The sequence below is a fragment of the Protobothrops mucrosquamatus genome, unplaced genomic scaffold, assembly GCF_001527695.2.
Source record: "Protobothrops mucrosquamatus isolate PMUCROS unplaced genomic scaffold, P.Mucros_1.0 scaffold944, whole genome shotgun sequence".
NCBI classification, from domain to species: Eukaryota; Metazoa; Chordata; class Lepidosauria; order Squamata; family Viperidae; genus Protobothrops; species Protobothrops mucrosquamatus.
Genome location: NW_015387192.1, coordinates 171,517 through 188,476, shown reverse-complemented (window position 1 = coordinate 188,476; position 16,960 = coordinate 171,517).

The window sequence follows — 16,960 nt, the reverse complement described above, 5'->3', positions numbered from 1 at the left end:
TTTTTATACCCCTAAAGTTATTGAAATTATGATTTGACTTCTGAAAGGTTTTTTGTTTAATTATTTCTACCTAGTTTGTGTCTGCTTTTGGCGGGTGGTAGCGATTAATGCTGTCTCCAGGAAGGATTCTTTGTTCGTGTAAATATGTTCCTATATGATTCAGGTCTTGTTTTTGTTAGTGTTGCAAAAAAACCCATTGAGATTGATGTGTCTTAATTGTTGCGCTGAGATAGGCACTGGCAGATTCCCTTTCTCTTTTGTTTTTGGCAGTTTACCCAGAATAGCTCAGAGGAGGGGGAGTGAGGATGAGAGACAGGAAAAACTTCGGTCCTTTTAAATTCGGTTTGACTTGTCCTTTAAATGGTTCTTTTCCTAAGGTGTACTCCCTCCTTCCCGGGTTCATCTACATTCGAGATGGCAGTTTTAAGGGTCTGGGTTTCCTTTGTGATATTTAATTATAAGATTCCTTTTATTTTAAAAGGAAATTGCTCACTTGTTTTGGGGTCTGAGCTAATTTTAAAGTGTTCTCTCTTGGCGCCAATGGTTAGTCATCTCTCAACTTGTAAGAGACTTTCTTCACTGTTTTATTACAAATAAATGCCAGTTTGTTTCCATTGGCTCCAAGAGGCTTGTATTAAGAAATATAAAAACATAATTATAATAATCTAAGAAACAAATATTTCCTTCCTTGTTCAGCTCAGTGAGTATAAAGTAATTCTCATTATCCCAATGCTTTCCTGACAGTCATGTCTTCAAAGGTCTTCAGAAACCAAGCAAGGGGGAATAATCTGGATATTACAGTTAAACTTTTCCACAGGAAGTGACCCATTCCTAAGAACATTCAGTTATGGGATCCCAGTAGATGATCTTCTGTCAGAGGAGACACCTTCATAATACACTTGCTTCCAGATTGAAAGGACAAGGCATAGTTTTCTTTGCTTGGCAATATACTTAATGATGTGGTTGGTGCATCTCCAGAACATTTCTTTCTATATTGTAGGATGCTTCTTCTAAGGTGCTTCTGGCCCTCCACATCTTTCATGAAATAATAGGTAAGACTGATTAACCTACCTGATGAATTGGGGAGCAACTTTTTCCATAGTTAAAAAGAAGTTTACTTGCTTAATCTGATCAATTAATCAGTGGAATGTAGCAACCCTCACAATAGCTGCTCTGGCCACTTCCAGTGTGGTTTTTATGGATAGCCAAAGGGCAACAAACAATTTTATCTCTGTCACATCTTTTTTGGAATGCAAAAACAAAACACAGCAGCATTCAGTCTGGGGAGACGTGGACATGGACCCAACTGTCTCTTGCTATGTTGTTTTGGAAATAAGTAATGTTTGCATAAGGGTACCCTGTGAAACATATAGAACTATTAAAAGGGAAGGGCAGGGATGAGCCATTACAAGGGGTCTTGGAGAAGAGTTACACAGCCCAAAGACTGAGCTGAAGTGTGAAAAAGAAACTCAAAATAACCTACCTTGATTTCATTTCCTACGAGACAGAAAACAGACAGGCATTCAAGATTGTTGTAAGCTTTTTGAGTAGGTCAAGTCAAGAAAAAAGGCATCATAGAGATTGAAGAATGCTACTTTATTGTTACAGAATATAATAACAGAACCTTGAATCTACCTAGCATTGCTGCCTAGGTCAGACACGAAGAAGCTTAATAGCCTCTGTTAACTGAAACTTGATCAGGGTTCCAAACTGCAGACAGAAATTACAGATGTTAAGCAAACAAGTTCTCCCAGCTGAGAATATAAGTCAGCAAGATCAGCAAGTCTAGCCCCACTCTTCCACATGGTTTTGATTTTGTACATAATGACCGCAAAGAGGCATTATAGAATCTATTCTAAAGAATACAATTCAGCGATGGCTTTGCAGTTGTTATTATGCATAAAGTTCTATATGGAGTTGTTGCAAAAGACAGTTCAATAGTCAATTTCAAGCAGTTAGCGGTTCTTCCAATCTGAGTGTAAAACAGCATGTCTACCTTGCTGATATGAGAGAGAAAAGTTTGAGTTTGGTATGTTTGTACATCCTCAAAGCCAGGTATATGTGCAAATACTTGACTTACCTTCTGCATCCATGCAAGTGCTCCTCTTTTCTACATGTAACAGTTATTTTATGTTACGTTTGTGTAACCAAAATAGCAAGAAGCATTGCAGGGTTTTATGCAAGAAGGTGTTGTGAGCACACAAAAGCCAGCATCTGCAATACAAATGAACAGCTAGGCTTGAGTGAGCACATAAAGAAAAAAATGAGAATGCAGTGGTTCTAATCTGGAATATTACAAATGCAATAGCACTTCCAGAACTCTTATTGTTCTAATAGGACAATGGTGACTGGGAACAGAATCGTTTCATTGTGCCAGCTTCATTCAAAACCATTTTTTTCTAGAGATTAGCAATTCACATGGAGGTCTCTCACTAGAACAGTTAACTGGGTAGGCAAGCAGTATTGAGTCTGTATTAGTGGATGCCATCTTTCATTCTTCTTTACATTGTTCAACTGATTGCTGTTGTATTTTTTGTACATTAAGGCCTATTGCTAAAAGACAAAATTTGTGTTTTGTAATTGTGCTTAAGATTCATATTAATGTAGCTTCTTTCTGCACATTTCATTTAGGGATAGGTTGGGTATACATAATGTTGAAGATACTAACTTGTTTGATTTTGGCTTGCTGTCTTGTGTGAGTCCAGCTACAATGGTCTATGGTTTAGCAAATTGTGTGAAGTCAGTTTGGTTAAAATCAATAAACCACAGTGTAATGTGCTATGTGAACTATGTCATGAAGCTGATTCCAGCCAAATAATTAGCTTTGTGAGTTGTGCAAAGTCAGAAAAACATATTAATATTGGATTTCACTTTGAATTTAAGGTATTCAGCCTATTAGGTTTTTGCAATGTTAAAAAAAGTATACTTGTTGGGTGGGGTCATCTGAAGGGCTGGAGTTAACTGTCCTCACCATTGATCACTTTCATGATGAATTTTATTCTGGGTACAATCATGGTAAGAATAAACAAACTTAAAATGGGAGCATTGTGCTGATGGAGTCCTACAATTTGATGTTCATGCTGTTGTAAACTATCTTTGCTCTGCAAAGTGTTTGTATGTTGGGTTTCCCTTGAGAATATCAAAGCTTCAATTGGTTCAGAATTTTGCTACACTATTATAATTTTGACAGTAAATATGTGAAACACTCCAATTCTTCAAGATTAATACTACTCCATCTTGAATATTTGCAAAAGTAGGAAGGAAAGGTGTAAACTGAATGAATGAATGAATGAATGAATAGTTCTTACTCTTACTCTGAGTAATTCTAATATACCTCTGCAGTTCTGAATATATTGGGATCCAAATACTAAAGAAACATTATCCCCCAATAACACACAAATAAGATCTTTAGCTGAATTCATTTTCTAACACCAACTGATAAAATATATAAACTTATTCAAAAGAAAAGGTTTTTTTTCCTGAGTGTATCCCCAGTTTTGAACAACCCCCTTTTCTGTCTACATACAATAGCTAGAGTTGTATGAATGGGGTTAGTGACAAATATTGTAATAAGCTAACTAAAATTTGTTGGGACGAGGAGATGCCCACAGACTCATTCATGAACTACCGTAAGTAAATCCTATGACTTTCTGTGGACCTACTATGATTACATGTATTTGGAAGTCCTACTTTATTATGTGAGGTCTATTAGATGGCAAAACCTCCCTATCATAGGTTAATCATTTTATGAGAATAAGGATATTTGTTAATTTTGATCTGTTTTTACTGTCATCTCTAGACAACCCGTGATCCCTTGAGTCATCCTTTCAGAAATGATAGAACTGGATTCCAATTTTGTGGTTCTGCTGGACTTGGTGCTTCTACTTGAGCAGCAGAATTAAGATTATGGGCAGGAGAGCCTTTGCACAATTACATCTCAGGTGCCAATTGCAACTCTTCCTGAATCAGAGGCATTGGGCATAGTCATGCATGCCCCCATCACCTCCCCCCCCCTTGATCAGACTATTGCAATTTGTTTACACAGAGCTGTTCCTGAAGACCATGTAGCTTAAACTGGTTCAGTTTACAGTGATTCAGGTAGGGTGGTGGTTTAATTGTGTAACATCTCTATTTTGAGAATTCCACTGGCTTCCAGTCAAATTCTGGGTGCAATTCAAGATGTTGCTTATCACTTTTAAAATCCACATTACTCAGGGAATGGCTGTCTGCTTGGAAGTGAATCTGCCTGTCCAATAAGAGGCTCTGTTGGATAAGAAATCCTGTTCAAGATCAATGAAGGACTGTCATAAACGTCTTCTCAGTTATACGCTTCTCCTATGGTACAATTTCTCCTCACATATAAGAACTATTTCCTCCCTAATGAATTTTGCAAAGAAATTAAAACTTGGCTCTAAGAGAGCATATTTGTGGAAATGTTAGATTTTTTTTAAGAATCACTCCTGCTGTTTAGTGCTACGTTAATGTACATTTTTTTTACTGTTCTTCTCATATTTACTTGTCGTATATCACTCACAGCTGTCTGGAGTATACTGGCATAGAAATATCAATAGTAAATAGATTTTAAAACTGACAAAGCAAGAAAGGAACTCAAACTTTTTAAAATATATGCTTAACACTTTTTTTAAAAAAAGTTTTTTTTACAGAATATATCAGTTTTCATTATAGTTCACTTCTTTCCTCAAAGATAAAGATTTTTTCCTTTCAAATAAATAAATGAATGACTTACATTTTATTCATCAAATGAATGAGCATGAACCCATCTCCTGCAAAACCTGCACTTACGTCCTTCTATTTTAAATACAGTTCTATTTAAATCGGTTGTTGCTGAAAGTGGCAAAAAAGATAATTACTTGGCTGTCCTCCCAAGCCAAAGACCCTATTACATTTAGTGAAACTGCATATCTATTGAGTATTAGTTATTTTTTCATCCATTTCCTGTAAAAACGTGACATTAAAATGATAAGACTGGTAATTCTGGATTTTTTGGTCTAGCTCTCCCTCCTGTAGTGTCCCAGGGATAACGAGCAAAGATAGTGAGGTAAAAATAAATATCAATCTTCTAAAATCTGGAGATCTATTTCTCTTTTTTCTGAGAACAGTTCTTCTTTCTTGGCACCAATAGACCTTCTTCAGCTGTTATGTTCTTGTGGAGTAGCTTGTGGATTTCCTTTGATGACAGATACATCCAATGAGTTGCTTCCAATGAGGGACTTTCTAACTTCGGATAACGTTTTTAGGAACAACATGCTTTTTGTTCCCATGTTGTTCTCCTCTTTCTTGACTCCAGCCACTTTCTCTCCTTGACATTCTTTGACATTATTCCTTGCTGGATCTATTTCAAACTCTGAAGTCCTACACAGCCACCAGTTCCAGATAGCTCTAGTATTTGCATGGGGTTGACAAGATGTAGAATCAGTCTTTGCACTCTGTTCCACTTTTGTTATCTTCAGAGAGGGAGAGCGTTATTTTGATGGTAGTTCCAGTTCTAATTTTTGCTTCTCAGCAAGCTTCAAAGTTGAATCTGGTGGCATGAAGCAATTTACTAACAAATGTTTGCAAAAGAAAGTTGTTAATGAGTCTCTCCTTTCTTGTAATGCTTGCTCTTCGGAGAATGATTCTAGGCCTGGCAAATTTTCCAGCAACTTTAACAACAGTAGTCAATCATTGTGATCAGAAGAGGGCTCTAGTTCATGCCAGGTCTAGCTTCTTTGGGCTCAGTGAATTTAACAATGAGAGAATGCTGGTGGAAGAAGAGGCTGCCAGCAGTGAATTTTTCAGTGTTTGTGCATTTTTTCTTGCTTTTTTTTAGTGAGAGTGCAGCATAGGAGTTAATAAGCTTGTTGTCCTCTTCAATTCTCTGATGATGCTTTAAATGTCCTCTGCTAAACACCCGTGGTACTGATGACAAAATATATTTTGAATCAATGCACAATAAATACAAAAGAATACTTCATTTTCACATTATTTTTGCTATTTCCCAACATTCAAAACTATCTCTTCCAAACAGATTAGGATAGTGTGAGGTTCTTTCCTTCTTCCCAGCACAAGTTAAGCTAGCATAGGTTATTGCAGAATGGGGATTTAAACCTGGCTACCCTCAAGCATTATATACATGTGCTTAAGCGGCATCTTTTTTAATCCTTTGTCTGAATAGAAAATTGATCTATAAATGTCTGCTGCACATGAGAGCAACATGAATTGTGCAGTTCCATACAGAGTGACCACCAGAGCAATCTTGCACATATTTATACAAATGTCTCATTGTTTAAAAGGGTTTACTCCCAGAAAATGTGCAAATGATTACTGTACAGGCTAAATTACATAATTAGCCATGGGAATAGGGATAGGGGATGGAGAACATGATTTAGTCCCCAGCATTCCTATCTATATACTAACATTCTCCTGTCAGTCTGTAGGCATCAATTAACCAAAATAGTGCCTCATAGAACAACAATTTTTGAATCAAGGTACCTAAAATGTACTAACTTAAATGCGTACAAAATCTGAAACCCATTACTCTTGTGGCATTGAAATTTCAAAATTATTCACACAAGTTGCATTTGCAGACTTGTGGCCACTCTAGCACTGCCAGTCAGCCACAGTCACGTGATCATGCTTCTGATGCTCACTCCCACAAACAAAGTCATTGGGGAAGCCAGCAAGAAGACTGAAGTCAGTCCTACTCCCACTGCTTTTTGCTCAGCTGTGGTCTTTCTGTTTCTGTTTAATTAAGAAAATATCTCTGAAAGGATGAGCCAATGGATCATGGGTCATCTAGTAATTTCTAAGTACCTGATCAACTGCATTCAAACTATTATAACAATTATCCATGAAGATTTGGAATAGAATTAATAAAGCCAAAATACTTCAGGGGGGAAAAGAAATTACCAACTTTGTGAGAATTGCATGCGGGGGGGGGGGATCCCTACTGAAGCATTGGAGAACATCATGCACACACTCCTGAGAATAGTCAGGAAAAAAATAATTTCTATCATGGATAAAAGTGTTTTGAAAATAAGTCCAGTTCTAACATTCCAGCAGAAGAAGCTATTTGGACTCAAAAGGTTTATATGGCGTCATCTAAATCTGACATTTGCCTATTGCAACTTGCTCCAATCCACGGACCGTGGATGGTATAACCAAAGAAATACAAAAACATAAACAAAAAATTAAAATCCTAATGCTCAAAAGAACTCAAAGATGCTTTTTTCACGAGGCAACTGGACTTTCTTGTTTTGCTTTGAAGATGTTTCGCTTCTAATCCAAGAAGCTTCTTCAGAGCTGAACTAGCTTCTTGGATGAGAAGCGAAACATCTTCAAAGAAAAACAAGAAAGTCCAGTTGCCTCATTAAAAAAGCATCTTTGCGATAACTATGACTTGGATGACTGAGAATCTCCATAGACATTCAAAAGAACCATTCCCAAGATATGCATCAAAAAACTGTATTTTCAGTTTTAAAATAATGAAAAATGGAATTGTTTTGAATGTCTTCTGAATACTACAAAGAGATAGCACAGAACACTTCTAGAGTGTAACACTCTACAATGCCTTGGTAAGGCCACACTTGGAATACTGCATCCAGTTTTGGTCACCACGATGTAAAAAAGATGTTGAGACTCTAGAAAGAGTACAGAGAAGAGCAACAAAGATGATTAGGGGACTGGAGGTTAAAACATATAAGGAAAGGTTGATGGAATTGAGTGTCTAGTTTAATGAAGAGAAGGACAAGGGGGGACATGATAGCAGTCGTCCAATATTTCAGGGGCTGCCACAAAGAAGAGGGAGTCAAACTATTTTCCAAAGCGCCTGAAGGCAGGACAAGAAGCAGTGGATGGAAACTAACCAAAGAGAGAAGCAACCTAGAACTAAGGAGAAACTTCCAGACAGTTAGAACAATTAACCAGTGGAACAACCTGCCTCCAGAAGTGGTGAATGCTCCAACACTGGAAGTTTTAAAGAAGAAACTGGACAGCCATTTGTCTGAAATGTATAGGGTTACCTGCCTGAGCAGGGGGTTGGACTTGATGACCTCCAAGGTCCCTTCCAAAATTATTATTATTATTATTATTATTATTATTATTATTATTATTATTATTAGAGTTCCATTAAAGGATCACAAGGAGGTCTGCATTCTTGTTCATATCTTCCTAACCACCTATGAGGAGAGAGGTTATTACAGGCTCTCTCAATGTATTCTTACCAGACGGGAACATTTAATCTTGGTAAGGAAGCATCTGATTGTTACTTTAATGAGCTTGAGCCCTGCAGCTTCTGGCCCTTCTCTCTAAGTCATGTGCCATAAGGAATAACAAAAGGTTAATTCAGATGCAAAATGTTTAACTCAAAAGGTAAGCATACCTTCTAATTGAAGTCAGTTGCCTGCATCCCATTGAAGTAGTTTGTCCTTCCTTCCTTCCTTCCTTCCTTCCTTCCTTCCTTCCTTCCTTCCCTCCCTCCCTCCCTCCCTCCCTCCCTCCTTCTGACTTTGCTTAGCCACCTAGGTGTTGCCTCTTATAGGGCTGAACTTTGGTGGCATGTGTTTTTCAGGCATCTCCAGCCTTTATTCCTACCCCTATTTTGGGGAAGAGAACAGCACAGATGAAAATCACAATTTCGGTAGTATAATTTCAGGAAGCTGGAGGGCTGCCAACAGGGTGATGATGGTCTGCTGACTCCTGATTAAAAGCAAACAAAGCCCAGGCCAGCTAGCATTGCAGGAAAGTGGGCTATAACTTGTATGAATAAATAGGTTTCTCAAAGTGTAGGGCAGAAGTGGAGTGCTGGAGAAGAAATGATGAATTGAAGATGACTCTCTAAAAGCAAAGCCGACAACCATAGCAGAATGAAGAGCTGGTTCTTTCTAATTCCTCTCCAGATAAAGAGAGAACTCAAGATCTCCCATAACTGTTTCAGACAGTTGCTTCTTGCAAGGAAACTGCAAGACAATGGTCTCCAGCGGGTTAAGAACGCTGGGAGACAAGGGCAAGCCATTTTCACTTAAATGGCAATTGGTACCTTTATGGACATTGGGTTTGCATATTTCCTTTTACAGTCATTTCTGGAAGTTGCTTGTTAATGGCTTTTCAGCTATTAGGAACCTTTGGATCAACAGGTCTTACAGCACCAGGTGTGTTTCCTTCTATCATTGGCCAAAGATGTTTTAAATACAAGTTTAGAGATTTTTAAAAAGGTGTTTTTTTAAAACAACAACAACAACAACAAACAGCAAAAGGATGAAGAGAATGTTGATTGGCCTAAAAGTCCAGATGGATTTGCAATAGGAGTATGGTATGAAATATAAAAATCTTTCCAACGGGAAAATGATTTTTGTTTTGAATTTTTTTAAAAAAAACATGATAGGATGGAACATTGAAGGGGTACAAAAGGAATTAAAATTAAAATTAAAAGAGAACATTTAAAATTGACTTAGTAGTATAAAATGGAAGAGAATACTTTTAACATTACACATACCAAAGGATATTTTGAACAATGGACTGACAAGTTAATAGAGCATCTGCCATTATAGATAAACTGTGTTCAAAAAATAGTAAGGCAGGGGTGTCAAACTTAATTTCATTGAGGGCCGCATCAGCATTGCGGTTGCCCTCAGGGTGTGTGTGTGGTCAGGATGGGTGCAGCCTACTGGGTGGGCATGGATGGAGTGGGTGTGGCCTACTGGGTGGGCATGGCCAGCTCTAAATCGTTCGCGTCAAGGCTGCCTGTGGGGGCCTGGGCAGGAGTGGGACAGATCTGAGGGTCTCTGGCAGAAGGGGGTGGGACCAGGGCAAGTGTCCACTGGAGGAGCCTCACATGGTCCACTGGAGGGCCAAGGCAGCGGGGGCCGTTCCCTCACTGTTTCCAGGATGGCATCGCGGGCCACATGAAACCATTTTGCGGGCCGCATCCGGCCCGCAGGCCTTGTGTTTGACATGTCTGTATTAAGGAAAAGAACAAGATATATTAGACAAGACTGAGACTGATCTGAAAGTGGATTTAAAAATTACAGGCTACAATAAGGGTATGGAAAAAGATGTTACACTGCATATACAAATGAAACTAACTGATGTCTTAATGATTAAAAAAGGTGTACAAATAACAAACCAAAAGAGTGACCTGGATTACTTTCCTACATTGGATTTACAAAAGAGACTTATTCAAGTTTTGAAGAATTGTGTGAAAAGGGGCAAGGAAAAAATGAAAAGAAATCAAATTCTAGGACATTACTTGAAGGATGTAAGCTCAAGGACGTTAATTAAAAGATTTAAAGATCAAGATTGTTAAAAGGAAGGAATATAAAGATCAAGGTTAAAATAGATACCTTGTTGTCTCTGATAACCCTCATTTGGATTTTGCTGATCAGGATGAGGCTCTAAAGATTTGTTTACTGATAAGAGATGCATATGGGAAAAAGAGATCATTTGTTGTATCTTAAGAAATGAGACGTTACCAAAATTGTTTATCCTTGCTGTGATGAAGGGGAAAATAATTTATTTATATATCTCTTTCTTACTATATTTTTTCCATACTTTCTATCTTTTCTTTTTCTTTTCTTTTTTAGTTTGTATTCATTTTATATTTTTAATTGTAATGTTTAATAAAATTACTATTTAAATAATGTATAGCAGAAGTAAAATGAGACATAGAACAGAGCATCATAATATTTTTCCCCATTAAAGGTAAGATCTTAAAGATCAATCCACCAGCTGAGATAGAGAGAAGCACATTGAGAGCACAGCAGAGGATGTCCTCAATTGAGCCCCAAATTTCTATTGCTAAATGAGACGTATGTTAAGTGAGCTTTGCCCCATTTTATGACCTTTTTTGCCACAGTTGTTAAGTGAATCACTGCAGTTGTTAAATTAGTAACACATTTATTAAATAATTTGATTTCCCTATTGATTTTGCTTGTCAGGTCACAAAAGGCGATCACGTCATAAATATGAGTCACTTGCCAAGCATCCGAGTTTTGATCACGTGACCCTGGGGATGCTGTGTGATAAGTGTGAAAGACTTCATAAATCACTTTTTTCAGTGCCATTGTAACTTTGAATGGTCACTAAGTAAACTCTTTTAAGTCGAGGACTATCTATACGTAACTTATCTTCCTACCTTGTTGCCTGGTTTCTGTACTTTATAGTGAAAGAATGGACGACCTCGTGACTGTTGATTAACATCCCAAAAGGCAAACCAAAAAGTCTGAGTAATCATGGTAGACTTCAAGAGTAATTGGTAAGGTCTGCAGAACTGCAGTTCTCCTAATGAAACCTGGCCAAGAGAAATGCATGTGCCTGGGAAAGGAAGATAATGAGACAGTGATGGAGAATGGGGTGAGAAATGACAAGCATGGGAAGGCAGGTTTAATGGGGGGGGTTATGGGGAAGGATTTCAGGACAAAGTGGAAGAGTGGAGTTGGGGCTAGAACATGAATGAGAAAAAGGGATCTGAGGAGTAAAACAGGAATCAGAGAATCACAGAAATTAAATCTGTAAGTGGCTTGTTCATTTTAGGATAGTTTCATCCTGAAATCTAGAAAGGAAAGGAAAACTATTATGAGGAAAGAAAATATAGCTAAATTATAGGTTCAGGATAACAGAAGGAGAAAGATAATAAGAAAGAAGATGAGCCTGGGACCTTGAGCAGGAACAAGATCTTACAAGAGAGGGCTAAGATTAAGAGCATAATTTTAGGTTAGCAACTCAAGAGCAGCATCTTCACATAGTGAAGGAAGCTGGCTTGAAGTCTGGGAATTAAAATAATGGAAATCCATGGGAACCTGGGGGAAAAAAAATCACTCCCCTCCCCCCAAACTACAACCTAGTGATTCCATGAGTGTTACTACTAAGTGTATGGACATAGCTAGTGGCCTGTAACAATCATTTTGACTATTACTGCATGATACTTTGCACTTTTAAGTGAAATTAGAATGACACCAGACAACCTGCAACTTATTGGATCATCTTTTCAGAGATATTTCCTTATCTAAGCAGAGAACAGAAAGACCACGAACAAGAATCAGTGGTCACAGCAGTGACTTCCGATTTCCTGCCGGCTTCCACATTCCTTTTGCTTTTGGAAAACTGGCAGGAAGTGTCAGAAATCATAACATGACCACAGCTGATTTCAGCAGTGCTGCAGTGCCCATACTTTTGCAAAAAACAAGTGGTGTGAAGTTGCTGCCAGTTGTATAGGTACAAGGGCAATAGGGAGGTGGAAACTCCACACAACCTATAGGTTTCAATGAAGTGTAGGGGAGATGGTGCGGAAACAGCCACAACTTTCCCAAATTTCATTCCCATGGGAATCATGGGTCCAGGTATTCTGTAAGTTAGGCAGTCCCTTTGAGTTACATTGCTTCAATAATTTATGCTCCATATTATCTTCCAATGTTGTCCAATTGAAGGTTACAGGCACAATAGTTTTAGTAGTACAAAGATTATTCTATGCAATTCTGAAATCAGCTTGTTTTTGTCTTTCCCAATAATTTTTTTTAAAACAGAAGTAACTGGCTAGTACATCACTTTAATTTGCATTTAAGTCCAGGTAAAGCCTCCTAGGCAATTTGACTGCTGATGACTTCCTAATACAGACAGTTTGCCATCGACTTTTGGATTTTTTTTCCAGCTCCCTTCCTAGCCTACAGTCTTTAATATTTTCTGGAGTTCTTCATCCATATACTAAGCAGGTCTGATTCTGATTAGCGTTTAGTTATCAGTTAAGGTCATCTAAATGTGTAATCATATTCCCAACCCTTCTCAAAATTAAAATAAAGAACTTGACTTGGGGTCCAGTGAAACAATGAAAACAGCCAACCTCATTTGAAGAGGTCAGCACGCATCTTTGAATTGCTAACATAAAGCGTGGGGGCTGCTTATTAGCTAATAAACTTGGCTACTTTTGCCTTAGCCAGGGTTACTATCACCTTCACAACTTTGGCTTCCCAATAACTCGCCGCGAGACGACTTGTTTAGCCTTTGTAGTTCAACTGCAAGATGAATGACAGCGACAAAAACCAGCAAAAACTCTTTCCGCGTTTAGGCAGCGCTTTGCCTTTGCCTTCTCCTCCGGGTGTGAAGCACCGCGGGAGAACCGGGCGTCTCAAAACACGCCTTTGGCACACAAAGCGCCCGCCGGGGATCTTCTTTCCCTGCTAGCTTCCCGCTCCCTTCCTTTCCCACGTCTGGAATTCGGGGATTGTCGAGAGCTTTTCGGAAGAAGACGCGGGGGGGAAGCCTCCGCGCACCCGACCTCTCCTGGTCTCCTGAAGAGGCACCACTTCTCCTTCCCGGAGGCCTCCAGCAAATAGTTGCGCGGGGAGCGAGCGAGGGGGGGGGAAGCTTGGGAGCGAGGCGAAGAGGGCGCTCAGCAGAAAGCATCCTTCACGGAGCTACAAGGACCTCCCCGCTCTCCGGGGTCGGGGGCTTCTCGCCTCTCCCGCCCAAGTCTTCCCTCGGCGGCCACCCAGCCGCCGACAGGAGCACACCCTTTCTCCTCCTCCTCCTCTCCCTCCCTCCCCCTCCCCGGCTTCCCTTGCGCTCTCTGCACGCACGCACGGAGGCAAGTGAATGGGGAATCAAGAGGCTGGAGTGCGCGGCAAGTGGCTGCTCCTTACAAATGAGCCTCCAGGCAGCTTTATCTCCCCACCCTCTCCCGGCCGAAAGAGGAGGGGCAGCGAAATGTGGCCGCTCGCTGCGTCGGAGGAGGAGGAGAGGGAAAGAGGGGAGGGGAGGGGATTTGTGGGGGGAAAAGAGGAGCAATGGCCCGTGCGCGCCTCTTGTTCCCGGTGTGATTTGCAGCCAATCATCAGTAGGTGTCCACATCCCCGCATCCTCCTCACCTCCTCGGCGCTGCGGAGCCTTCTCACTCCTCGCCCCCCCTTCCCCTCCGCCTCCTCGCTTCCTTCCCCTCCTCCTGGTAACCACACACACGCAGGCACGCACAAACAGCGAGGGGGAGAGCGAGTCCCCCCGGCTGCCACCCTCCCTCCATCGCACACAGCGACAGGAGAGACGGACGGAGCGCAGCGCGCAGGGAGAGACCACCGAGCACCGCCGCCGCCGCCAAGCGCTCTCACACATTCATGCGCGCACACACACACACACGCACGCACACACACGCACATTCAGTGCCTGCTCTTTCCTCTTCCCCCCCTCCCTCCCCTCCTCCTTTCTCTGCAACCAGAAAAAAGAGGCACTTACAGGTATTTGCTTAGTGGATCGGAGTCTTTATTTCTTTCCCACCAAGCCTCCCCACCCCCAACCCGCACCACCGCCCTGCACAGTTTGTTTACAAGTATCAAAGTTGTAATTGAGGAGCGGCCAAAGAAAGACACCTCGGGATATTTTTCTTTTGTGTTTTTTTTTTTACCCTCTCCTTTGTGTTAGGGAGTGATGTGCAACTAAATAAAAGACAAACAGGCGGGTTAAACGTCTGCAAATCCAAGCCCCCAGTCCCCCCCCAAATACAGAGACTGGTAAGTGATTGTTTTTGGATCTTTCTTTCTTCCTTTCTCTCTTCTCCCTTCCCCCCCTTCATGCGCGCTCTTTCGCTCCCTCTCTTTTCCGCCTCTTGGACCGCTGGGATTGTTAAAGTAGATGAATGCTAAGCTTCAGCAATAAAAGGCGCTGCTCTATTAATTTATTAATTAATCTGCACCAGCCCCTCCTCCTGAATGTTAAATATGACCTTTGATCTCTCTGTCTGTAGCAGAACAGAAATGCAGTATTGAACATGAACAGTCACATTGATTTAAACAGTGAGAAAATCGTGGATTCTGAGCTGCTTTTAATTTTCTTTTTAATCTGGCTATAGTTTTAATATTGGGAAAAAAAATCAATAGCTGCGCTTTAGACTTCTCTTGCGCTCGACATATAATATCGATTAAACAATAATGACATGGTTGGTGGCACCATTATATTTTCCCCCCTTGTTTCTGGTAGCCATAAACCTTGCAAGGGGATTTGGCGGGGGGGGGGCTGTTGGGGGAGAGAAGAGGTTGGAATGATAGGAAAGAGGGTTTGTGCAAGCAAAGCCACTTTAAGGCTGTGAAAAATAGGGCATGAACGTGCAGTCTCCATAGCCTGCCCCCCCTTTTATATTCAACATTAAAACCTTTTACCAATCTAGCGCTTTGCCTACCCTTATCCAACAAAGCGACTTCTTTCAAGTAGTTGCTATAGTTTCCTTTAAAATAGTTTTTTTTTTTTAAAGTATTCTATTATACATGGTGACCTGCAATCGTATTTGTGTGTGGGAATAGTAGGATTTGCTACCAAATCCCTCCAGGGAGCAATGGATTCTTTCATTTCTTTTTCTTTTCTTGCTGTGAAAATGCAAAGGTGGCTGTGTTGTCATTTAAGACTTTTAGCATTCAAGGGTGCAGACTGACCTCCTAGTCTAACAAGACTGAGGTGTGTTTTTTTTAGGTTTCCTTTCCTTTCCTGAACTAGTTAAAGGGGTTGGTATCAAAAATCGTACCAAGTCGATCTACAGACAGACGAAAACGTCCACCATCCAACCCGATCTTTATCAAGTAACCAGATTAATACTATCATTAATCATATTAACTATTCATGAAAAGTGGACATCCTTACCACACTTTTGACAAAATCCGGGAGGTCTGACAGAGACGTAAATTAAATCAATTAAATACTATATATATAGTATTCAACTGGGTTAATGCTTTCTTTTACTTTATAAATAGTGCAACTCCGTCTGATCTGCAAACTAAAATCCTCCCAACCATTATTTTAAGTATGACTTGGGAGTGATAAAACTCCATAATATCCTCCAGCCTATAGATTGTTGTATTATACTGAACAGGTAATGTTCAGCCTTCAAAAACCTTAAGAGCAGCACTTCCAGTCTCTATAAGGTGGCATATACATATTTTTAAATGAACATAGAAGCCTGGGTTCAATGCTTAACTTGATTGATAAATTAACCCATACATTACTCATTACGCACACAGTGCCATAAAAATTGAGGTTAAAGCTAACGAAAACTTAGCATACTTTGCTGACCCTGTTTAAGTCTGTCATAAATATATAAATTTATTCGTCAGATACATCCACAGGTATGGACCTGTGCAGAGAACACAGTGCCTGTTGTCTGCAGCCTTCCTGACTGGGGATTAAACCTGTTTAGAAGCGATCCGGGTTTAGTTGGAAGGCATGAGGTTGGCCCTTGGGAAACTGTTTTCCTATCTATTCTCTGGCCCCATTTACTCTGAGGCTTAATTTCTGGCTAAGCAGGGCACCACCTTCACCAAGAGCCTTGCCTTTGAAACCTCCAGCACCAATTCTACCGAGATCCAGACCCAAAGGACAAAAGCGGCAGCTAACAAATCTCTGCAGCTTTCAATGTGTCAAGATTTGCAGTTATTTTGTGCACCTATACCCCACTGAGGAGGAGGGTAGGCTCCGAGGGGCACAGTGGAGCCTTACCATACTTTTGTTATTTTTAACACCTCGAGAATACTCGTTTTCCCTCCCTCTCCTGTACTCAATTTGATAGTTTCCTCCTCCTTTTCTCCCCCCCTCCCCGGCAATCCGGCTTGTTCCCACCTTCCTTAACGTTCAGATGCCCTCCGGTTAGAGGATTTGGAGCCTCTCGCTACCCATCATTTGCATGTGTTTAGCCCTCCAATTGCCCTTTCTCCCTTGGCATTTGTCGGCTCTTCCCTCCCTTCCCTTCCCCCTTCCCCTCCCCCGCTATTCTCAGCTATTAAAGCGGGCAAGAGAGGGTAGCCCGCCCGCGAGGGGAGGGGAGGGGGAAGGGGAGGAGGCTGCGGTGGCCGGATCATGTCTTTATTGATTGTTATGCAAATGAGTTGCAATGACTGATGTACGCCTCTTCTCTGCGTGTCTTGTGGATCTTTTTTTAACCGAACCAAAACAAAAGCACACAAACGCAGCGGGTTCCCCGCCCTCTCCCCGGCCC